Source organism: Bos mutus, chromosome 8 (assembly GCF_027580195.1).
Source record: "Bos mutus isolate GX-2022 chromosome 8, NWIPB_WYAK_1.1, whole genome shotgun sequence".
Lineage (NCBI taxonomy): Eukaryota > Metazoa > Chordata > Mammalia > Artiodactyla > Bovidae > Bos > Bos mutus.
The window spans coordinates 88,573,868-88,600,297 of record NC_091624.1 but is presented as its reverse complement, the minus strand read 5'-3'; the positions used below and the strand labels follow the sequence as shown (position 1 = coordinate 88,600,297).

General features: G+C 40.2%; 1 protein-coding gene across 2 annotated transcripts in view; it reads right to left on the bottom strand.

The window, feature by feature from the left end:
• FOCAD (focadhesin) overlaps window positions 1–25,273 on the bottom strand; it is a 307,210-nt gene extending 281,937 nt beyond the window's left edge. The window contains exon 1 of one of the 2 annotated variants that reach the window (XM_005898491.2): window positions 25,218–25,273. The gene's annotated coding sequence lies outside the window, so the exon portion shown is untranslated. The remainder of the gene's footprint in view (window positions 1–25,217) is intronic. The other variant, XM_070375958.1, reaches the window with a different exon arrangement.
• Between the last annotated feature and the right edge of the window lie 1,157 nt (window positions 25,274–26,430).

The following is a 26,430-nucleotide window of genomic DNA, read 5'->3' as shown; positions in this document are numbered from 1 at the left end:
ACAAGTGTGAAGCACTGGTGAGTTTTTTCCAGGAAGTATAGAAATGACCTAGAAATTCACACATCCAAACAGATCCTTTGTCTTCTAAAAGAGGAACAGCAAGCAATCGGCACCAACTTTTAATATTTACATCATGCCTCTCATGCCTATCGGGTTCTCAAGTACAACAATCACAACAAAATTATAGAGGAGGACAGAGTAGTAAAGTGGAGGCACAGAACTCGTAAGGGGGTTTCCCAAGGATCTCACTTGATCCAGTTACCACACAGCACTGAACCCACTGAATTACACCCCACTGTAAAAAGCAGGATGCTGTACCAATTTATTGCAGTATAACTTTAAAAAAGTGTTTACATTAGTACTGTACTCTAAGTCACCTTATAAAAATAACAGGCAACAAAACCAAGCTCTCCTCATCTTAAAAATGAAGGCATTTTGTGTTGAACCTGTAGCTTTTTCTTACTACTGTCTTGCTTTTCTTCTAAACCCAAACTCCCTGGATAATTTATGCTACCTTTCTTCTTCAACATATGGGTCCAACTTAACTCCCTTGAACTAGCCATTTCACAGCACTGAAACAACATGTTCTGACTGCAAACCATGTCCCTTATCTAATCCACTCATTAGCTTTTAAGCAGGTCAAAAATTCAACCTCCCAGTTGTATTAATCTCACCTTTCTTGAAATGTTCTTCTCTGTTGTTCCATAAGACATCATAACAGAAATACCCAAAGTGTGTCTTGGGGAAAGCCAAGATAGAGACCTCTTCGAGAGGAAAAAAGAATTTTGTAGGGACATATATTGCCATTTTGAAAATTCAAAAAGTAAATAAAAAGCCAAATAAAACATGAAATATGTTAGAAGGTGTTACAATGGAGAAAAACAAGTGAAAGTGAAAGTGAAGTCGCTCAGTCGTGTCCAACTCTTTGCGACACCGTGGACTGTAACCTACCAGGCTCCTCTGTCCATAGGATTCTCCAGGCAAGAATACTGGAGTGGGTTGCCATTTCCTTCTCCAGGGGATCTTCCCGACCCAGGGATTGAACCTGGGTCTCCCGCCTTGCAGGCAGAAGCTTTAACCTCTGAGCTACCAGGGAAGCCCGGAAAAAAATAAATCTGATCTCTTTTTCTATGAGTTTGTTTTTGAAGTACAACTGGCCTACAAGACTATGTTAGTTCCTGTTACACACATAATGATTCGATATTTCTAAGCGTTTCAAAATGATCGCTATGGTAAGTCTATTTACCATCACTAACACAAAAGTTATTAAATAATTATTGACATATTCCCCACACTATACAATTCATACCTGTGACTGGTTTATTTTGCAGCTGGAACCAGAGACAGGAGAGGGGAAGGCAGAAGTGAATGAAGGCAGTCAAAACATACAAATTTGTAGTTATAAGATAAATAGGTACCAGGGATGTAATGTACAACCCAGTGCTGAATGTTACATAGAAAAGTTGTTAAGGGAGTAAATCTTAAGAGTTCTCATCAAAAGGAAAAAATATTTCATTTCTATTTCTTTCATTTTGTATCAGTATGAAATAGTGGATGTTCACTAAGCTTATTGTGGTAATCATTTGATGATGTATATGTCAAATCATTATGCATTAGAGTGCTAAATGTCAGCTGTAGCTCAATAAAACAAGAAGAAAAAAATTTTTTTAAGTAAAGCGAATAGAACAAAGGGGAGGAGATGAGAAATGGGGGATGGATACACTTTCTATTTAAATATGGTGGTCACTTTAGAGGGTGCCATTTGGGAGTCAGATTGGAGATGTTAAAAACAAAACACATATTTTCTCATAAAAATTGTTTCCATTTCAGTGCATCTTTTCCCAGTTCTCCTCTCACAGTTCTCTTCACCAACATTCTCAAAGTCCAGTCAGTCACAAAGTCAGCTTCATTCCTTCCAGCATCTCAGACTTTATGCCTGAGATGCTGGAAGTTAGCCACGCAGATAACCTAGGGAAACAGTATCACAGGCATGGGAAACAGTATCACAGGCACAGGAAACAGTGAATTCAAAAGCTCTAAACTAATGATCTGCTTAAGATACATCCCAGAAAGAGCAAAAGGATGAGTTAGGAACAGAGCAAAGGAGGAAGGAAATGGCAAATGAGAGCCAATGAGAAGCTAGACCACAGAGGGCCTTGTAGGCCACTGAAAGGACTGATGTATTTATACAGAGTGAAATGGTTAACCACTACAGGGGAAAAAAAAAGTGGTAAGATTTTAATAGAATCACTTGAGGTGAGATGTGGTCAGACTCTGGGTATCTTCAAAGGTAGAGTCAATGTGGTTACTAACGGACTGGATGAGAGTATAGCAGAAGGAAAGGGTCAATGATGACTCCAGTGTTTCTGATCTGAGCAGCTTCATTCTTAATTTCAATCCCTTTGGGCATTTTACACATAAAAAAAAAAAACATGAATAAATTAATTACCATGGCATTTTTTACTAAAAGGCAAAGACAGAATTGCCATCAACTGAGATAGAGAAATGAGTTCTTTGAGGGAAGACTAGGAATTCCATTTTGCACAAGTAAGTTTTAGATGCCTAATGGATATCCAAGCGGAGACATCAGGGAGAAAGTTGGATACATGAATCTATAATTGAAGAGACAGATATTAGTTGGTGATACAAATAATGGTGTGCACTACTAAAGAATCTGAGAGGTTCTAATGCAAGAAATTTGATAAACTTTGCTTAATCCAGAGTTTACCAAACTTACCTGGTCATGGCCCCTTTTTTCTGAAACTAGCTGTTAATAGTCTATACAACCAACCTTCCTTGGGATACACCCTGGTAAACACTGCTCTACTGGTTCCTCCTATTCCTCTCTCCACTCTGCTTCTCGTGCGCCATCTTCCTTCCTGAAGGTGCTCCCAAGCCTCTTGTCTTGTTCTGCTTTCATGAAAACTCTCCCAGAGTCTTCATCTAGTCCCTATCTCCAAACACTTCCCTACCCTCTCTCAGGAGGCTCTAAAGCATCAGATTGGAGATGTTAAAAACAAAACACATATTTTCTCATAAAAATTGTTCCCATTTTAGTGCATCTTTTCCCAGTTATCCTCTCACAATTTTCTTCACCAACATTCTCAAAGTCCAGTCAGTTACAAAGTCAGCTTCATTCCTTCCAGCATCTCAGAGTTTATGCCTCCATTTCTCTACTCATCATTGTCCATGCTCACATGAGACTTCCTTCAGTAACTGGTTAAACTTGGGGTTCTCTACCCCATACACTGCTGTCGGACTAACTGTCCTAAAATGCTATTTCCATCATATCAATTCTCTGTAAAGAATACACAGCAGGTTTTTAATAGCCTGGCAGACTAAATACAAATACTTATTTCCAGCTTTTAAGTTGTCTCCAACAACAATCTCACACATTCAACTTCATTTTCACTGTTGTCTAATTCTGGTGGTTTAGTCACTAAGTCATATCTGACTCTTATGAGCCCATGGACAGGAGCCCTGCCAGGCTCCTTTGTCCAGGGGATTCTACAGGTGAGAATACTGGAGTGAGTTGCCATTTCCTTCTCCAGAGGATCTTCCTGACCCAGGAATTGAACTCGGGTCTCCTGCATTGCAGGCAGATTCTTTACCGACTGAGCTACGAGGGAAGTTGTCTAATTTTAAGCTGCCTGCCTCTTGAGAAACCTATATGCGGTCAGGAAGCAACAGTTAGAACTGGAAATGGAACAACAGACTGGTTCCAAATAGGAAAAGGAGTACGTCAAGGCTGTATATTGTCACCCTGCTTATTTAACTTGTATGCAGAGTACATCATGAGAAACACTGGGCTGGAAGAAGCACAAGCCGAAATCAAGATTGCCAGGAAAAACATCAGTAACCTCAGATATGCAGATGACACCACCCTTATGGCAGAAAGTGAAGAGGAACTCAAAAGCCTCTTGATGAAAGTGAAAGAGGAGAGTGAAAAAGTTGACTTAAAGCTCAACATTCAGAAAAGGAAGATCATGGCATCTGGTCCCATCACTTCATGAGAAATAGATGGGGAAACAGTGGAAACAGTGTCAGACTTTATTTTCTGGGGCTCCAAAATCACTGCAGATGGTGACGGCAGCCATGAAATTAAAAGATGCTTACTCCTTGGAAGGAAAGTTATGACCAACCTAGATAGCATGTTCAAAAGCAGAGACATTACTTTGCCAACAAAGGTTCGTCTAGTCAATGCTATGGTTTTTCCAGTGGTCATGTATGGATGCGAGAGTTGGACTGTGAAGAAAGCTGAATGCCGATGAATTGATGCTTTTGACCTGTGGTGTTGGAGAAGACTCTTGAGAGTCCCTTGGACTGCAAAGAGATCCAACCAGTCCACCCTAAAGGAAATCAGTCCTGGGTGTTCTTTGGAAGGACTGATGCTAAAGCTGAAATTCCAATACTTTGGCCACGTCATGTGAAGAGTTAACTCATTGGAAAAGACTCTGATGCTGGGAGGGATTGGGGGCAGGAGGAGAAGGGGACGACAGAGGATGAGATGGCTGGATGGCATCACCAACTCAATGGACATGAGTTTGGGTGAACTCCGGGAGTTGGTGACGGACAGGGAGGCCTGGCGTGCTGCGATTCATGGGGTCGCAAAGAGTCAGACATGACTGAGAGACTGAACTGAACTGAAAACCATTTTCAGAATAGACCCATGTGCTCAAAAATCGGTTCATTCCTAAGGGATTCCCGCCTACCCCACCACCCCCACCACCCCTCATGTGGAATCTCAGTTCCCCAACCAGTAATGGAACCCATGCCCTCTGCAGTGGAAGCACAAAGTCTTAACCACTGGACTGTCAGGGAACAGGGAAGTCCCTAAGGGATTTTATTTATGCTGTTCTCTCCCACATAAAATGTCCTCCTCTATATGATCACTGCAGATGGTGACTGCAGCCATTAAATTAAAAGACGCTTGTTCCTTGGAAGAAAAGTTATGACCAACCTAGACAGCATATTAAAAAGCAGAGACATTACTTTGACAGCAGAGTTCCATCTAATCAAAGCTATGGTTTTTCCAGTAGTCATGTATGAATGTCAGAGTTGGACTACAAACAAAGGTGAGAGCCGAAGAATTGATGATTTTGAACTGTGGTGTTGGAGAAAGACTCTTGAGAGTCCCTTGGACAGAAAAAAGATCCAATCAGTCAATCCTAAAGGAAATCAGTCCTGAATATTCACTGGAAGGACTGATGTTGAACCTGAAACTCCAATACTTTGGCCATCTGATGCAAAGAGCTGACTCATCTGAAAAACCCTGACACTGGGAAAGATTGAAGGCAGGAGGAGAAGGGGATGACAGAGGATGAGATGGTTGGATGGCATCACCGACTCAATGGACATGAGTTTGAGTAAATTCCAGGAGTTGATGATGGACAGGGAGGCCTGGCGTGCTGCAGTCCACTGGGTCACAGTCAGACACAACTGAGCAACTGAACTGAACTGAACTGATATGTTCCTACAATTATAGGTGAAATTCCTTTTATACTGCATCTTCTCTGTTTAACCTTTCTCAAGGAGCCACATCTTAAGAGCATTCACCTTACTTTATATTTCTTCAGTGCTACTGCATTTGGCCTGACCCATACTACCATGTGACTAATTACATTAGGATTGTTAATATTTTTCTGTAAAGGCAAATAGAAACTACTCAGATTTGCCACTGTAGCAGGAAAAGCAGCTACAGACAATACATAAATAAATGACCAGGGTTGTGTTCCAATAAAACTTTATTCACAAAAATAGGAGGCAGGTGGGCTGTAGTTACTGACTCCTGATTTACATACTATTTATTTAATTAATTTGTAAAATTTATTGATAAAAACTGCTAAACTGACATTCAAATTTGCCCCTGTGCATCCAAGCACAGATAATTCATAAATAAGATAAATTGAACATGTCTTATTATCTAAAAATGGAAAAGTTCTATCATAGAAAACAATTTTCATGCCCCTAAACTCTGAAGGAAATTTCTCACATTAGGCTTTCTACTGGGGCTTCCCTTGTAGCTCAGTTGGTAAAGGATCTGCCTGCAATGCAGAAGACCCGGGTTCAATTCCTGGGTCAAGAAGATCCCCTGGAGAAGGAAATGGCAATCCATTCCAGTATTCTTGTCCAGAATACTGGACAAGAATCCCATGGACAGAGGAGCCTGGCAGGTGGCCGTCCATGGGGTCACAATATTCGGACATGACTTAGCGACTAAACCACCACCACCACCATGGGATACAGGGTGATATAATAATCAATAATCTCAATAACATAAGCAAAACAGAATTTTGTTACCTCTTTTTTATGAAAGTCAAGGTTGTATCATAATATGTAACTCAGGAAGGAAAAAAAAAAAAAAACCCTCAGCTAATGGAGTCAAAGCTCAACAGAGCTTTCTGATGATCTGATCTAACTCAAGAAAGCCAAGTCTAGAATATTGAGAGAAGCAGAGGTTATTAGCTTATCACAGAATATACTTACCCAAATGTCAAGAGTGACAGAGCTAAACTGAAGGAAATGTGGGACTACACTCTCTGATCCAGACCTGAATGATAGAATTCCAAAATGCTCTAAGGACCAGACCAACAGCTGGTTAGGCTAATAACATCATGGCAATGAAGAAGTTGAGCCATCCAGAAAGAGGACTTTTGTCTCCAGGAGGAGGTGGGCCAATGGAGTAAAAAGAGAACTGCTTTTATCAAAATTGTCTAAGTATCAGTGACAAATACCTAAGCTTATAAAAGACAGTCCTAATTTTTGGTACAATGGTTTAGAGAACAAGTAAGTTTTTTAAATCTACAGTAACTTTATCTTTCCTAAAAATGGCCAGAAGGCAGTTTCAAAGCCACTACCCAAGCTGCAATATAGATTTGATACCATCCTTGATTTGCTATCTTTGGGCTACAAATTGCTAGAGATTTTTATTTCAAGGTTAATCACAACCACTTGGCCTTTCAAGGTATCAAAACATCATATTCTCTCAGGGAATTTCAAGAAAGAGTACAAATGTTTGCTTAGCATTGGCAGCGTAGCCTGTGTCCTACTTTATTTTTAATCTCAATGTCCCTTGGGCATTTTATACATTAAAGAAAACAATTATATATTACTTCTTACCATGACATTCTTTACTCAGAGGGAACTAGTCACATTTTGCTCCATAAACCATGTGTGACAAAAAAGAACGTTTGATTTGAAAAGATTTCTCTCCAACCTGTCATTGTGCTTTTTTTGTCTGCCTGAATCTAAACCAGAAAGAGAATTTTTAATGAGGGCTTTAAGTTCCAGGTGAATCAAAGCATTTGTCTGACTTAACCAATTATTGAGTTAGCTGCCAGAGTATTTTAGCCATGTAAGAACACTTTCAAAACAATAAATCAGTTGCACTCTAGCAGTAATAAAGAAGCAGAAGATAGATAAAACACCTTAGGTTTTCAACTTTCTCATTACTTTCTCTAGCATACAAAACACAAAACCATACACCACACAAAAGTCTTTAGTGTCAAACTTCAAATAAAAGGTACAATCTGAAAAACACGAGAAAAATGTATCTGTAGTTGACCCTTGAACAATGCAGGGGTTAGGGATGCCAACCCCTGCACAACTGAAAATCTATACAACATCATAATCTGTCCTTCAAAGCAGTGGTTCCTCATCCACCAATTCAACTTACCTTGGATCATGTAGTACTGCAGTAATGCATTTACTGAAAAAAATCTGTTTACAAGTGGACCCGTGTTGTTCACGGGTCAACTGTATTTATATTCACGATAGCTATGGGAGCCCAGCAGAAGGACTGTGCAAGGTAGTTTGCAGGGGGCATTATTCAATGGTCACAGAGAAAGACTTGATTTTGAACTGTTTTTTGGTGTTTTTTTTTGGCCATACCATGCTGCATGTGGGATCTTAGTTTCCTAACCAGCGATGGAACTAACCTGTCCCCTGCAGGAGAAGCAAGGAGTCTTAATCACTGAATCACCAGGGAAGTCCATGACTTTGAACTCTCTTGACTATCAAATTTCTATATAGCAAAGATTCAGAGTAGCAACGTAGGTGGTAGTCAGGGCTACAGACAGCACCTTCTGGAAACTGGTCTATAGAAACAAAGTCATCATCAGATTGAGAGAAAGCAAATTGCATTCACATTAATGGGATCCTATTTCAGAGATACAAAATCTAGGCCTTTTTTTCTTTATCAAGCTATTTCAATTATTAGTTATCCATTTACTTAGCTTCTTCCTTTCACACTTTAAGCTACAGAACTCAACTCCTGCTGTATGGCCCAGTTCCTAACAGACCATGGACAGGTACTGGCCCGCAGCCCAGGTGTTGGGGACCCCTAATATAGTGGACCTGGGAGCATCTGCCTTCTGTCACTAGAGAAACAATGATTGAGCAACTCAGTAAAAAGGTACTCATCCTAGCAGTTCATGTAGGAAGAAAGGTTTCGTGACTTCCAACCCAGTGTTTCCCTGGACCATCGGTAACATGAGGCACAGCCAGCACACTCCACATTCTTGCTTCAAGTCCCAGGAATTTTAAGATCTGTAATTCAAGTGCTGAGCAAAGTTAGGTGACTATGGGTTCTGATGATCTCACCGGCTGCAATTTACTAAAATACATCAAATTGCAATCAGATTCCTGCCTTTACAATTTAGTTTCTTCTCAGTCCCATCACATGTTACTTACTCATAGATTTTGAAATGAGTCTAAAATAAGATCAAAGGCAGGAAATTCCAAGTTAGAACTGATTACTGTCCAGGAGAACCAAGCATGAAAGTAGGAAACAAAACCACCGACTTGAATAATGTCTGATTTGTTACATTTTCTTCAATTATTCTTGGATTATTTTTTCTAAAGTGTCTTTTATGTGCATATATATGACAAATACATAATGAAACATAAATTAAAAAACAGTATTAGTAATTTTTAAAATTGAAAGACTGATTTAAATCTAGAACTTTTTACAGTATCCAATCTAAGTCTTCAAAGAAGTCTTCAAATTACGTCCTTTATGACGATTATTTTCTCTAATATTACAATTTTAAAATACTTTTGTTTCATCAAAAGAACAATTACTCAAATTGTTCACTATGTTTTTAAATAAATATTTTATGTTGAAACAAAAGAACCTTTACTGTATATTTTTTATAAAATTGATGCCCATTTTAAAGACCTTGCTACTGCTACTGCTGCTAAGTCACTTCAGTCGTGTCCGATTCTGTGCGACCCCAGAGACGGCAGCCCACCAGGCTCCCCCGTCCCTGGGATTCTCCAGGCGGGAACACTGGAGTGGGTTGCCATTGCCTTCTCCAATGCATGAAAGTGAAAAGTGAAAGTGAAGTCGCTCAGTCATGTCCGACTCTTCGCAACCCCAAGGACTGCAGCCTACCAGGCTCCTCCATCCATGGGATTTTCCAGGCAAGAGTACTGGAGACCTTACTGACCAATAAATGTCTAATCTTCATAGGTAAAATCTCCAAATTCATCACATTACTTCAAATACCAGTTAACTAAAATTTAATCAAACACCAAAGAATGTATTTTATACATATTTGATTTGTATTCTTCCTCTAATAAAATTACTCAAATTTTGCACACTGGTCTTCTAAAATAATTTACTTCTTAGCAAATATTAATTTGGCACAAACTGAAGTACACCAATGTCCCTCCAGGGGAAAAAAAAGGAGGAAATCATAAGTAAAACAAGAATACCTAAATGCTGATACTAAATGGGTACATTAGAATTCATAATACTATTCTATGTTTATATATGTTTGAAATTTTCTGAATAAGCTTTTAAAAAAAAACAAAACCCATGTGTGTGGCTCTCACTAGGGACCAGGCAATATCCTCAGCACTTTACATTTATCACTTCATTTAATCCTCAAAATAACCCTATGAAATAGGCACTCATTGTACAGAGGAAGAAACTGAAGCACAGAAGACAGATAACTTTCCCAAGGTCATACAATAAGCTGAAATTCAAATCCAGGTAGCCTGGTTATGTATGTGCATAGAAAAACTTGGAAAATATAAATTACAGTGCTTTTTAATTTTGCTTATTCCTATTTTCTAATTTTTACACAAGAATATATCTTTCGTAATTTGAATAAAGTTCAAAAATTATGAAAACTTTTATTCAAATACTTATACATTCTTTAGAAACAGAGGATGTGACTTTCTAAAACCTACATCATTACAAGCGTAGAAATCTATCATTAACAGATGTGATTAAATGAACAGTACTAAATTAGGAAACTTTTAGACATGATAAAAGATTACTTTGTTAGCCATTTACCAATGTCCTATGGAAAGAGTAATGTTGAAAAGGGATCAATATAATTTAACTAGATTCAATTAACTTTAGACCATTTAAAAATCTTCCTTCATCTTCAAAGAAAAATACAACCATTATTATCTTCCTATTTTAGACTCCTGGGAAATTTTACACCAAAATAAGAACTCTCACTCTAGAAAAGAATTATGTAGACTGATGACGAGTTAAATGGAAACATTTTTCCTGATTACTGCAAACTGGCCAAACTCATTTATTTTTCATGAGAAGCAAATTATCAAATTCATGTAAAATGGAATAGAGTTATTTTAACTTGCACTCTTAGTACTGAAGAAAGTTGAAGATCAAATGAGCCGAGGAGTTTTACAGGAAGATAGTAAATCTTCCTGCTGTTAACTAACTCAGTGTAGCCCAAGCTGGAGAACACCTCTATATTCCAGACCTGAATAGACAAAATCACAAAAACAACATCATCACCACACTGTTCGAAGAACCACTTTGAAAATTTCCAGTGAATAAGATGAATGGGGCACTGTGAAGTAATGTCATATATTCTTTTGCAAACCCTAAGACAATCCATAGTGAAGATGAGAAAACATCTTTAGTTTGATTATACTTAGTCTTACATACCTCTGTCTCCATGAAGAGTAACATGACACAGAGAGAAAAATGCACGGAGTTAGTAGTTGGGAAGCAGGAAAAACAGACTGGATGCAAAACCTAACTCCACCACTAGGTTTTAAAAAAATTACGTTAACCACTTACTACCTGGAGCCTGATTCCTCATTGAGTAAATCTGAGGACACCTGCCTCACAAGATGATACAAAGAACAATAAGAAGTGAGTCTGAAAGCCAAGAGGATGTTGACACAGTACGTATGTATTCTAAAAATGTGTTTCTTCCCTCCCTTGATACAATGTGGGACAGTCAAGGGAGGTAAAGGATGGAGAAGAATTTAAGTTTAGGTATAAGTTCAGTTCAGTTCAGTCACTCAGTCGTGTCCGACTCCTCGCGACCCCATGAATCGCAGCATGCCAGGCCTCCCTGTCCATCACCAACTCCCGGAGTTCACTCAGACTCACGTCCATTGAATCAGTGATGCTATCCAGCCATCTCATCCTCTGTCGTCCCCTTCTCCTCCTGCCCCCAATCCCTCCCAGCATCAGAGTCTTTTCCAATGAGTCAACTCTTCGAATGAGGTGGCCAAAGTACTGGAGCTTCAGCTTTAGCATCATTCCTTCCAAAGAAATCCCAGGGCTGATCTCCTTCAGAATGGACTAGTTGGATCTCCTTGCAGTCCAAGGGACTCTCAAGAGTCTTCCCCAACACCACAGTTCAAAAGCATCAGTTCTTCGTTGCTCAGCTTTCTTCATAGTCCAACTCTCGCATCCATACATGACCAATGGGAAAACCATAGCCTTGACTAGACGGACCTTTGTTGGCAAAGTAATGTCTCTGCTTTTCAATATGTTATCTAGGTTGGTCATAACTTTTCTTCCAAGGAGTAAGCGTCTTTTAATTTCATGGCTGCAGTCACCATCTGCAGTGATAAGTTAGGCATCTCTAATCAAAGACTAGGGTGGGATCTTATATGTAAGTCAAAAGCTAGAGAAATAAGACACCAGCCCTCAGGTTAGGAAATGCATGAGATTCCATTCAAAATATAGTTGACTTCTAACTCACTTGCTGAAAGCCTTTCAACAGCATCCCACTGCACTTTGTAATAAAATTCAAACTCCAAACCATGGCCAAAAGGTCCTACATGATCTGGTCTCACAACTCTCCCTCAATCAAGGGGCTTCAGCCACAACAACCTCCAGTTTGCTCTGTGGACCCCCTAAGTTCTTTCTGTGTGCAGGTCTAGAGCCCTTAGGTCCCTCATCAAGTGTTCGTGCCCTTGCTGTTCAAACAGCTGACTCCTCTCACCTTTCACATCTTCTCTTGAGACTCCACAGCCCACCCAGCCCCTACCCCCAGGAACCCACTACCATATCCTTCATTGCTTTCATCACAATCTCAAAGGATCATCATATACTTATTTCTGCTGACTCTCTCTCCCCCTCCCCCACCAGTAAAATGCAAACTCTTGAGGGCAGGGACCTGGTCTCTTTTTGACCAGGATACCCCAGCATATAACAAGTTATCTGCTCAATACAGATCCACTGAACAAACACAAAGCACGACACGGGCTTTGGAACACCATGTTGGATAAACAGCTCCTACGTGCCACACATTCACCAAACACTCTAAGTAACTAATCCCATTGGATCGTCACAACCACTCTGAGTTAAGTATTATTAACTCCATTTCCTGTATGAGAAAGTAAGAGCTCAGAGAGGAAGTAACTTGCCTGAGGTTATACAGTGATATTAATAGCCAGGATTTATTGAGAATTTTACCACGTGCCAGGCAGGCACAGTTGAAGCTCTTTATGTGTGTTCTCTCACCCAATATTCAAAACAACTCCATGACATGACTACTATTATTATCCTCATTTTCATATGAAAAACCATGTGAGGCAAAGAGAGGTCAAAATTAATTGCCTAATTAAGTAAGAAGCAGAGCATGGATATGAACTGTGCAGCCTATGAATCTAAGCAAAGTTTACATTCTTAACCACTCCTCTACAAAGTAGAGTTGACACAGAGTTTTTAAAAAGTTAAAATAATCCATTAAAGCAATTCACTCAGAACCAGGCACATAACCAACACTTTCTAAATGTTAACTATTATGAATCTTAGTCTAAATCCAATACTTTGTTTCTTTTTTTTTTTCTATTATATCTTGCTGCATCCCAAGGAATCAAGCAAATCTTAAAAAGAACAACCTAGGTTTGGACATAGTGTTAGATCAGATTCCCAAAGCAGCTCATCAGCATCCACAAATAGCTCTGTCTCTTAGTGTATATTGCAACCCTAAAAATATAGAAAGCCTGATGCACGAAAGTTACATATGAAAGGGGTGCTCCATGCCATGCACAAAACACAAAAATTATCAATCTAAACTTAACCTTTATCCTGTGGCACCATTACCAGCAACACATCTATCTACCACATTTGTGTATGTTCTGAGATTTTATACTTGTATTTTATCATTGACCATTCATTCCAAGTTCAATGAGCATCTATCAAAAGCTAAAGATTGCCACTTTGGTCATGGCAACTGGTATCAATCTTTAGTAAGTCTAGCCTTCTTGTCATTGCTAGTAACGCTTTCACATTTACATTTTCCATCTTTTTAAACAGTAAATATTCACTGCAATAGATGAAAGCAATTATTTGCCCAAATGGTTACTCAAACATTACCACCCAAACACAGATGGCTACACTGCTGCAGATGAATGCTTGCCTGGCAGGCAGCTCCACCAGGTGACAGTTCAAGACGCAGCTCAACAAAGCAGGGCAATTTCCACGTGGATGTGTTCACGTGTAAAAACAGACAGGAGCTTGAAATAACAGTGGAATGTTCTGGAAGTAGTGTTCAGAACCAGGAAGATCAAGAGGAAGGCACTGATATGTTCTCAGTTCCTGCAGCTGCCTCAGAAAACAGAGCTTGACCTCCAACTGGCAGTGCACTTGATGCAAGGACAGCACAATGATACGGTGCACAGAGGCCATGCTAGAGCTAGGCCTGTTTCTCATGACCCTTTCCGCTCTGAGAGGACTGTCACCAATCCTCAGGCTGTAGATGTCGTCTAGTTCTGAAGGGGCTAGCTCCATCTCTGTAGCAGCGGCACCTGCTCAGACGCAAGCAAAGAAGAATCTCAAGCAGGAAGGACTCCTCACTGACCAAGCCTGCTGCGTTCTTCTCCTGCACCTCCAAGTTTCTTGGGAGAAACAGCTGAGCCCTGTTCACCGCCTGCCAAGTCTGGCAGGTACTAAGCAGTTAATATACGTTTTTGAGTTATTGTCTTTAGTATAGCATCTAATACACAATAGACTCAAAAATATGTTCAAATCAGAATTCTACTGTTTATTTTGTTTTCAGATCAACTTTCCAAAACAGAAAGTGAGAAACAGAGAAGAATCTATATCCACATCTTTTTCACCCATGAAGATTCATGAAACAGACCAAAATAAATTTAAAAGAAGGAAGCCTCACATGCTGCAGTCCATGGGGTTGCAAAGAGTCAGACATGACTGAGTGACTGAACTGAACTAAACTGAAAAGTAAAAAGAAAAATTGTAAACAACTTTATTTTCAAATTAATACAGTAACCAGATCCAGTTATCAACACATTTAGGGTTTGAAAATAAGTAGTTCTTTTTAAGATGGACTCCTTTTTACCAGCTTTTTTAAGCTGAGAAAATAACTTTTATATAGATAGGATAAAGATGAACTTCAGCCAAGCCCAAATCCCAAATCAGCAGAATCCAAATTAGTGAGATCTTATCATGCTGTTATTTATTTTGGTACATTTTTTTTTTTAAAAAATCAAATAAAAGGTCAAAGAACACATGTCAACATAAGACTGGTTCTTTACTGTTTCCAGCTAAATCTAATAGTGATGGGAAATGGGTCTTTGTTACTTGAATACATCATAAGTTTTACATGAATGCTTCAGCTGACAGCTATTATTTATCATAGCTATATTCTTAATCTTCTATGTATTACAACCCTTTAAAAGCTCATGGTATCACCTCTGTGTATTTCCCACTGGGGTAAAAGGCATTTTAAACACATAATTACCCAATGAAGTAACATTTACCAATTTTCCATTACACAGCTAGCAGTATTCATGGCTGTTTTACTTGTGGGGTTCTTAATAATCTGATATTAGTTAACCTTCACAAGCATCCTGGGCAGATGATCATTAGTAAATCCTTTCACATTAGTAAGAGACATCAAGCAGTATATTCAAGAATCAGAAGAGGATTCAGCAAAGTAATGCTAATATCCAGTTGGCACAGTATAGTGTGTAGAATGTCTTTCAGATAAAGTCAAGAACTTTATGTAAAGAAAGAAGAAGGATGAAGAGGAGGTGGAGGAGGGGGGAAGAGAAGGAACATTAGCTCCTCATGAGAATAATTTTTAACTTCACCAATTTTAAAACCAATACATACAATTTTCACATGTACAGGGTTCAGTGGAACTTCTCAATGCTGTGTTGGAAATAAATGACTGACTAGAAAAATGATAGTGAATTGGCAACTCACAATAAAGTCAACACTCAGAGCTTCATTTCAACTTCAAAATCTACTTCTGCCTCTCAGTCCAAATGCAAACCCTATTTATGAAAGTGCTCCCAACCTGTCTTACCTCCAAACCGACATCCATGGGTCCTCAAAGGCCAGACCAGCTGGGAAGCAAAGCCACAGCAGTAAGGGAGGATCAGCATCGTTCCCAGGACCACAAGCCTCTCCCCACTCTCCAGCCCACTGTTCTCAATTCCATAGGGAACTTAGCACAGTAAAGTTGAAAGTCTGGGGCAGGTCAACAACTAAACCCAGTCTATAAAAGTGGGCTGTCAGGGTACTCACTGAGCATTTGGCCTTAGCGTTTGGCACTTCTTGGCAATATCCCAAAGCATGGCACATGTGCTTCAAATTCTAGCCACCTTCCAATTCAAAAGTGTAAAACTACAAAAGGCTTTAAATTGGCATCTTTTTATTTATTTTTTAATTAAAGGATAATTGCTTTACAGAATTTTGTTGTTTTCCGTCAAACCTCAACATGAATCAGCCATAGGTATACATATGTCCGCTCTCTTTTGAACTTTCCTCCCATCTCCCTCCCCAGCCCACCCCTCTGTGTTGATACAGAGCCCCTGTTTGAGTTTCCTGAGACATACAGCAAATTCCCATTGTAAAGCCAGCATCTTTTGTGCAAAGTCATTCATTAATTGCTCTAAAAGGTAAGCTAAATAATATGTAGATAAAGTATTGATTAGTAATGTGAAACAGTTACAAAGAGTTTTAACAATATATAGATATGCTTATGGCAAAGTAAAAATACTGAGAGAAATTTTTATACACAATCATGAACACAACCAAGTTTAAACTACAGATATAAAGACAAGACTAAGGGGGAAAAGTGAATATGCAAAAATGTTAAGTTCATTTCTAATTAACAAGTTGATGACTGATTACATACTATTCCTCTTCTGATATTTGCTGCATTTAACTTTCCCCTCCTACAATGGGCATACATTACTTTTGTATATTAAATAAAAATGATCACTTCTCTTCAAATAAAAAATCAATTTTTTTAGTCTCAATTAAAAAAAAAGTAGTAATCTTACTTATTCACTTGGCACCATGGTCTTTTATCACTGTCTAAAGAGGCAGTTTCACCACAGCACACACCAAGATAAAAAGCCTTACTTGATCCAATTACACCACTTATTAAGAGCTATTTAATGAGAAAGTCACACCTTGGAGTTATTAGATGCTATAATGGTCCTGCAGTGTTCCAAACAACTAAGCTAACAGAATTACCTTTGATTCTAAATCGTTTGCCAGGAGATTAATCCATCTGGTCCCTGAAAAAAATTAAGTGTTCTTCCAGTGTGTTCAACTTCCTCCAATCTCATTTTAATCAAGGATGTCGGCCTCTGTTGACAGAGGTATTTTTTAATAGATTTACTGAAGTATAATGGATATACAAAGAAATCACATATTTAATGTGTACAGTTTGATGACTCTGGACATGTGCAAACACCCGTGATGCATCACCACAATCAACGTAACAGACATATGCAACACCTTCCAAAGTTCCCTTGTGTCCTTTTTTTTTTTTCCACTTTTTGGTGTACACAATATTGTACTTTAACAACTGGCATCAGGCTGTACAGCAGATCTTTAAAACTTATTTATCTAGCATAACTGAAACTTTATAAAGGATAGCTATTTAGAATTTCTTAAATTACAGTACAAAGACCCAGTTTGATTTTTCCTTTAATTTTCCCAAAATGCAGATAGCATATAATACCTAAAAAAATTGTTGTCATCAATAGATATATTTTTAGGAGGTCTTTACATGTTTTGGCATCTGCCAAAGAATCAAGAAATGTCTTTCTGACATAGTAACATTTGGAAAAAGACCTAGAGGAAACAATGAGCATTCCAGACAGAAGGAATGCTAAGGGCAACAACCCTGAGATAGAAGCATGTGTGGCAAATTCAGGGAAGACCAAGGACACCAGTATGGTAGATACAGATGTGCAAGCTGGGAAGTGAGAAATGACAGAGAGGAGCGGGAGCCAGTGACAGAAGCCCCTACAGACACTGTGGGCTCTGGATGTTTCTGAGTGGGACAGATAGCCCTAGAGGCTTTGGGGCAGGGAGATGGCACACTTGACTGTCATTTTTAAAAGGTCATCTAACTCCTCTAGAGAACAGACCACAAGCGGGCAAGGATAAAAAAAAAAGGGAGACCAGTTAGGAGGTTATGGCAATAATCCAGGAAAGAAACCATATGGCCATGGACAAAGAGAAGAGTAGTGGAGATGGTAAGAAGTCAGACTTCACACTTATTTTGACAGAATTTGCTAAGGGATTGGATGTGGAATGCAAGAACAGTGAAGGATGACTCCAAGGTTTCTGGTTCAGACAAGTAGAAGAAAAATGCAGTCACACAGTGAGATGCCAAAGACTGGAAGAGTCATTTGTTTGTTTTTGGCCACACAGCATGTAAGATCTAGTTCCCCTACCTGGGATCAAATCCATGCCCCCTGCATTGGAAGCATGGAGCCCCAACTGTTGGACTGCCTGGGACATTTCATTCGTTTTTGAAACAGGGCAACAATGCACAAGTATCCTCAATCAATGGGGTACAAAAAAGAGAAGGGGGCAACAGAGGATGAGATGGTGTGATGGCATCATCGACTTAATGGACATGAGTCTGAGCAAGCTCTGGGAGTTGGTGATGGACAGGGACAGCACTGATGTGCTGCAGTCCATGGGGTCACAAAGAGTTGGACACGACTTAGCAACTGAACAACAAATCTCTGGAAGGAGAGTCTACAGGACAAAAGGGTGCAGACAGTACAAGCTTCGTCTTTTTCTCAACTTTATTTGAAGCCAATCTTCACTATAACACAATTAATGTTAAATTTTGTATGCTTAGTTCTAGCTTCCCTGGTGGCTCTGAAGGTAAAGAATCCGCCTGCAATGCAGGAGACCTGGGTTGGATCCCTGGGTTGGGAAGATCCCCTGGAGAAGGGAATGGCAACCCACTTCAGTGTTCTTGCCTGGAGAATCCCCACGGACAGAGGAGCCTAGCAGGCTACAGTCCGTAGGGTCACAAAGAGTTGGACACGACTGAGCGACTAAGCACACAGCACAGCTCTAGACTGGATTTGCATTTGATTCATACCCAATTCCAACGCTGCTGTCAGCACTTGCCCCCCTTTCCAAGCTCCAAAAGAACTCAGTGGCCTGTTAAACCCTAACTATTCTACACAGCTTAAAATCTCATAAACTGAAAAGAGAGAGATAGAAAGGAAGGAGGGGAAACAGGTAAATTAGTAGGTGGGTCGGTAGATAATCCTTACTATCCTGTTCCCCCAGCCTTCCTTGTCCATTCCATTTCATATCTCCTTCCAGAGTCGGACACGACTGAGCAACTTCACTTTCCAGGCTTTCTGTTAAATGTTTAATACATTCCACAGGCACTGTGAACAGGAGCAGATTTGGGATTCAGGGAGGGAGAAAGAGGTCAACTGGTTGCGAAGTGATACTGTAAACAGAAGTGTGAAGAAAATTCCAAGGTATTTATTTATTAAAAAAAAAAATAAAACCTTTAAAGATATGAAGTCACTTTGTTAATATTCAGTTGACTTGTGAAAGCACCACTGTCACTGCTGTTGCTGACAATATGGTAGGAGATCAAGGGAAAACAGACCAGTTAGAAGGCTATCATGCTGTCACTTCAGTCATGTCCAACTAAAGTGGACAAAGTTGGTAATCCAACTTTATGACCCCATGGACTGTAGTCTGCCAGGCTTCTCTGTCAATGGCATTCTCCAGGCAAGAATACTGGAGTGGCTTGCCATGCCCTCCTCCAGGGGATCTTCCTGACACAGGTATCAAACCCACGTCTCCTCTGTCTCCTACACTGCCAGTAGATTCTTGACCACTGAGCCACTGGGGAAGTCCTTAAAAAGCTATGGTAGCTCGCAAAAAATGGCCCCAAATTCTTCCCAATTTGGTATGCACATTTCTTTACAAAGTGACTTAGCTGCTCCTCTCATAAGTAGGCTACTTCTCCATCCCCTTGGCTTTGGGCTGTCTTTGTGACTACTTTGAGCAACAGTGGGAGAAGTAAAGTGGGAATTCTTAGTCTACCTCTCAGAAGGCCATGTAGCTTCCTCTTGCTCTCTTGGCTCTATTAGACCAAGCATGGGACAGGTTACTGGACCAGATGTAGCAGAGATAAGCCATTCCAGCTGATGCCTCCAAACCTACGGTTGCCATTAACCCACCAGCAAAAAAAGCTCCCCCCGCACCTAGCCGCCCCAAGCCTAATCCAAATTGCCAACCCCAGAATCATAAACTAATAAAAGATTGTGGCTTTAAGCCACCAAATTCCAACAGTGAGTGGTAACAAATAACTGATACAGAGACTATCACAACATCAAGAACATACACAATGGAGGCTTACACTAGGGTGGGAGCAGTGGATGGTGAAAAGTACTCAGATTCTAGCCATATTTTGAAGGGACAGACAATAGGCTTTCCTAGTAGTTTACAAGTGGATTGTGAGCAAAAGAGAAGAATCAGGGCTGACACCCAAGTTTCTGGCCCAAGTAATGGAAAAGATAAATTTCCATGATCTGAGATGAGGAAGACCACAGGTGATGTAGGTGTAGGAAGAAAATCAGGAGCTGTATTTGAGATTTCTATTTAGTCATCCAAGTAGAAATGCTAAGTAGGCATCTAGATATACGGAGTCTAGAGTTCAAAAGAAGAGGTGTACAGGACTTCCCTGTGGTCTAGTGGTTAAAAATCCACCTGCCAATGTAGGAGACACAGGTTCGATCCCTGGTCTGGGAAGATTCCACATACTGTGTAGCAATTAAGCCCGAGAACCACAACTACTGAAGCCCATATGCCTAGAGCCTGTGCTCCGCAACACGAGAAGCCACTGCAATGAAAAGCCTGCACACTGCAATTACAGAGTAGCCCCTACTCGCTGCAACTAGAGAAAGCCTGCACACAAGACCCAGAACATTCAAAAATAAAATTTTAAAAATATAGTGTCAATTTGTAAAATCCCATCTATGTAAATCATTTAAAAAGATTAATAGGTCCAGGCTACATATATATGTGTATACACACACACACACACACACACACACACACAGAGACGTATATATATATAAACTGGGAGTTAATAGGGTATTGCACGTGAGCATGCATGCTCAGTCACGTCAGTCATGTCCGACCCTATGAACTGTAGCCCACCAAGCTCCTCTGTCCATAGGATTCTCCAGGCAAGAATACTGAAATGGGTTACCATGCCCTCCTCCAGGGGATCTCCCCGACCCAGGGATCAAACCTGAGTCTTCAGCATCTCCTGCATTGCAGGTGGATTCTTTACCACTAGGCCATGGGGAGAAGCCTAATAGGGTATTATTAGTATGTAAAGACTGAATGGGGGACAGGGCACATTTTTCAAAAGAAAAAAAATGAAAAGAAAAAGACAATAATATGATTAAAGGACTGTGAGGACTGAGCCGAGGAGCTCTCCTATTTGAGAGGTGAGGGCAATAAGAAAGAACCAGTAAAGGTGTTGAAAAGGTTCAGAGGGGCAGGAGGAAAACCAGGAATTGTAGCATCTTTGATAATAAAGGAAGAGAATGTTTCAAGCAGCAGAAAGTGATCAACTAGGGAACTACGTGACAGGAAATGGTAACCATGTGACAGGATACAGGGGGTGGCTCATGCTATGGTGCAAATCATTTTACAGTTTCTACATGTATCAAATCAACCTGCTGTACCTTAAACTCACACAATGTTATGTGTCAATCATATGTCAATAAAGTTGGGGGCAAAATGACGATCAGTCATGTAAAAGATGTGAGTTAAAAACAGACCTTTGGACTTAGTGCTGCAGTCCATGGGGTCACAAAGAGTTGGACACGACTGAGTGACTGAACTGGACTGAACTGAGGGAGAAAGTCTGATGAAAGTGAGTTTAATAAAGAATGGGGGGAAGTAATTGGACACATGAGTCTAAGTCTTGCCATAAAGGAAAATAGTGTGGTGGCATAAGGAGGAAATGGGGTCAGGAAAGAGTAATTATTTTAAGGTAGGAGAAGGAACAGCATATTTAGATACTGAAGGGAACAATCCAGTAATGAGGGAAAATGTGATCTTGCAGGAGAGAGATGCTGGAGCCAAATCTTGGAGTAGGTGAAAGAAATCTTCATGCAGGGGTGCAGAGTTCTCCTTAGAAACACAACCTTATTTCCCAAGACTCTCAGTCCCAAAATAACTGGAGGGAAATCAGAGGTAAATGTAGGTACGCCCACCTCTCACACCCATGGCAACTGTCATTAGTATCAAGGCATTTTTCATACCTCCCAGGTGAGAATCAACCTAAAAATGCTCAACATAACCTTCCAGGCATTCCAATAAAATGAGAGTCGTCACATGTAATGAAAAGTGCAGCTGACCCTTAACAACCTGGGGGTTAGGGGTGCTGACCCTCCCTGCAGTAAAAAACTCACACATGACTCTACAGTGGGCCCTCCGTAGCTACAGTTCTGCATCCATGGATCCAACCAACCAGAAAACCTTCTGACAGAACTATAGTTCAACATTCACAATTACAACATTTGTTGAACACACTTACCAACCAAATTAGCAGTTACTCATCTGACCCAAAAGATTAGAGGATATACTCTAATACACTGGAAAGAACTGAATTCTTCAGTTTAGAAGGTTGAATGAAACACTGGTTCACAGTAAGTGAAATTATGGATTTTAAAATAAATAATAACAAACTATCTATGCAATTTGAATTCTCAGCTTCCTTGGGTCTGAAGAAATATTTTCCCTTCATGAACAACGGAAAATTTTACAGTATTTAATGTCACAGCTTTTGATATATTTTCAAAATACATAAAACTAAAGTAACTCAGGCTAACTGAATGTAATCCAATATTCCAATATAAATCAACAAAAATTTTAAATCCTAAATGCAGTATTATTACTTCCAATGGGGCTTAGAATAGGTTAAAAAAATTATGAGGCCAGAACTACTTGGCAGACCCAACTTATAAGAACAACATTCAATCTATTGTTTGAAAAGTGGATGAAGTCTTCTGCATTGCTTGAAAACTCTGTTTCAAATAATTGAAATGGGAGAAAATTGACAAGTATCCCTTGTTCTATTAGCTTAGCAAATTTGTATCCTATCCTGTGGAAACAGTACACACAACTTCCATCCAATTTATCACTAATTGTGAATCAAAGATATATATTATACTTATAAAACTATACCATATTTTATTATACTACTCATCTTCAGACTTTTAAGAAATATAATACTTACAGATTTCACATTTCCTAAAGAAATATCTATTGCCAACTTGATTTAAATTATCACCCTAGGTTTCTTTTTCGAGATAACTGAGCTCATTGTTATAAACCAAGAAATATTATGACCAGGTTTTGCTACAGATCCAAAAATAATTCTGACACTACTATTTCCTTACATTTCTTCCAAATATAATTTCATTTTTCACTGTTTTTCTCCCCAAATTTTAATTTTTTTTCCTTCACACAGATATTTTAATATATAATCTGAATCCCTGAGTCTCCCCAAATTTTAAGCCAGAAGACTCCACTTGGATTTTTTTCCTCAGCTCCTGCATTTCTCCCCAGTCTTCCCATCTTGATCTGCTCCATTTCTAGAACTAGAAAAAATTTTTAAAGTTCTGTTTTCTTAAATTTTCCCAACCCCCAGTAGTGATATAGGGGTTTAATTTAATTCACTAAATGGTTTGTGAATAACAATCAAAAAGTATCACAAGGCTATGAATGTGTGTGTTAAGTCATTTTAGTCCACGTCCAACTCTTTGTGACACAATGGACGGTAGCCTGCCAGCCTCGTCTGTCCATGGGATTCTCCAGGCAAGAACACTGGAGTGGGTTGCCATGCCCTTCTCCAAGGCTATGAATATTATGCCTCAAAAGCAGGAAGACCAAATGGATTACTTAATAAGTACCATCAATAAATCAACAAATGAAAATCTATTGTTACATCTCTATTAGCATCTTTACTCTCAAACTGATGATGTGCTTACCTTTTGGTTATTAATTCTCAACTGTAAAGCAGCAATCAATTAAAATCCAGTAAATTTTAGGTTGGTAAAATAAATGTTAACATAGACATGATAGTGAAAGACATTAACCAGGTGATGACAACTACCAAATATTAACCAAGTAAGCAAATAACCAAGGCAGTGTTAGTTACCACTAACCTACTAAAGCAAGTAAAAATGCTTTGAAAATTGCATTCTTATCCAATGTTTTTATATCATACCTTTAAATGTAACATTTAAAATCTCCTGATTATTACATTTCAAAATTTAGATGAGTCATAGTGCTCTGAGTGCGGGAATTATATGTGAATCAAAATTGTAAACAGGCACTTGCTTGCTAGTCAAAAAGTCAATGTGTACAGATTCAGGAAGAGTAAAACATATAATGTTAAAATATATCCAGGGTTTTGTAAATGGTCACTTCCCAAATATTAACACAGTTCAGTAAACGTGCAATCTGCCCATCCTGTCCTTGAATGTCTCACTATTACTAAATATTTCTAATCCCATCCCTTCACTTTACAGATAGGTGCCTGAGACCTAGGTCTTTAGTGATACTTAGCAGGACTATGCCTCAGAGCTATAACGGTCTGAGGCTTACAGGAGGTAAAAGTAAGGAAAACTGAATGAGGTCCCAGAAGAGCTATATAGCTTATGATACAGGATCATAAGCTTCTGTGCCTAAATCTAGAACCTGAAATTGAATCATCAAATCTAGACAATAAAACTGGCTAATAAACTGGAAGAAAAAGACAGGGAATGACCGTTTTACTTTATGGCATAAGACCCTGACCACCAAGGAACCCACCGAAAAAGTGCTGAACATATGAATGACTGATTGCAATGATACTTGATAGCATGACTTCATTGATTTCAGAAGCTCCAAATTCAGAAACTAAATTAAGGATATCATGCTGAAACTAAAACTGATAGAGAGTAAGGGGCAACACAACGGGCAAGTCTCCGTAAATCTCTGCATAGCTGTTGCTGACATTTCGAAACATACGTTCATACGTGTATGTGATATATATACAGAGATAACAGAAACATACTACTTCTTCAAGTAATTCCTGCAAGTGAGGACAGAGCCAGGAGACCTGAAAACAGGCCCTGCTCACCCACAAGCCCTTGCATTAAAGTAGACAGGATCTGAGTGAGTCACCGGGAATTAGGAGGAGACAGTCACTCCAGGACAAGGAGGGGAGGGCTAGAGTCCCTGTGCTGCCTTCAGACTAGGGAAAAGTGGGATGACTGCAACCTGCTGCAGGAAGGTATGCAAGGACCGCGCCGACCTGTTTCCGAATCAGGATCCCGCTGAGCCCCACCGCAGTCACCAGAGCCGGCCCCACCCAGGCATCCGGGAGCTCTCTAACGCCGAAGGCCTACTCCTTTGGGAATTCAGAACCCCAGCAGGACAGGACGAGGGCAATCGACAAGACCTGTCCCCTTCCCGGCCGCCCAAACCACGACGCGGCCCTGCCACCACATGCTCTATTACCCCATCTCCCATTAAAGCTCCAGGCCCACCGGGCCTCAGCCTCCCTCCCAGCAAGCTGAGTCAGGCCATAGGCGAGTGCCATCGGGCGACCTCTGTGCAGGAGGCAGAGGCCCGCAGCCCGCCGCCTAACACCCGCAAAGCTTACCTCCCTTCTGCCACAAGCTCAGCCCCACGCCGGCTGCCTGACGTGGGCCGCCCCGCCGTCTCGAACGCCTGGGGGCGGTGACCATAGGGAGACAGCCAATGGCCTGCAGACCTCAAGGTCTTGCCCCGCCTCCTCCAACTTCGACCCGCCCGCCCCTGCTTAAGCGCAAGCGCGTTCAAAGCCAAGGCCGCGCACTGCGGCTGGAAGGCGGCGTGGGCGGCCAAGCGCTCAGCAGCAGTCCCTGAGCTGGAAGGGTGGTGCGCGCGAGGGCTGGCTGTGGGACTGCGCCGCAGTGGGGAGTTAGCCTAGGGAGAGGCGGATTAAAGGAACCCGCCTGGAGATACCACTGCAGCGTGTCCGGATGGTCCTACTGGCAGCATGCCCCTATGCAGCTTTTGGAGGTGCAAAAGCAGCTTCTTGGTATTGGGAGATTTTGTTTCCCGGGGGGAAAAACAGTACTGATAATTATAGGATTCAAAAATTTTAATGCAGACAGCAGACTTGCGGTTTCGTTTCTGGTAGTCGCTGCTTGGTTATCTTTACTTCACTTGGCCAACACAGAACATTGAGCTTCTTGGTGCTAGTCTGATATATCCACCTGTTGAGTAGTCCTACACGTCATCCTGTTGATTTAATCTGGCGAGAACTGGCACCAGGAATTGTTACTTTTATTGTTTTTATTTTTGCCTAATACCTACTGATTGTCCACTGGTGCATGAACACGCATTTTCATAAGAAGACTGTAAGGCACCTGGCACAATGGAACAGAAACTAAAAGAAGGAGCAGGAAAAAATGAAAAGGTTATGACAAAATGGAATTCTGATTGTGGATGACAAAAGTGGGAATTATATACAAGATAAAATAGTTAAGACAAGTTGCTCTACAGAACCTGCCTTATCCAACAGTTTCTAAACCCCGGATCACCTTTACAAGAATTTGGAGAGCCTGTATTTTTAAATACCAGTGCCTAGGCCCCTTTTCTAGAAAGTCTGCTTTAATAACTCTGCTGAGGAGCCTTGGCATTGGTATTTTTCTAGGTTTCCAAAGTTTTTGTAATGTGCTGACAAGAAGCTCTACTCATTTATAAGAAGGACTTGGTTTCCTATACTCCACTTCAGAAAAGTAATTATATACCACCAACCGTCTTCCATTCTCTCACTAATCTATTATGCATTCATTCTGTAAGAATGTATCTAAATTAATTTTGAAACT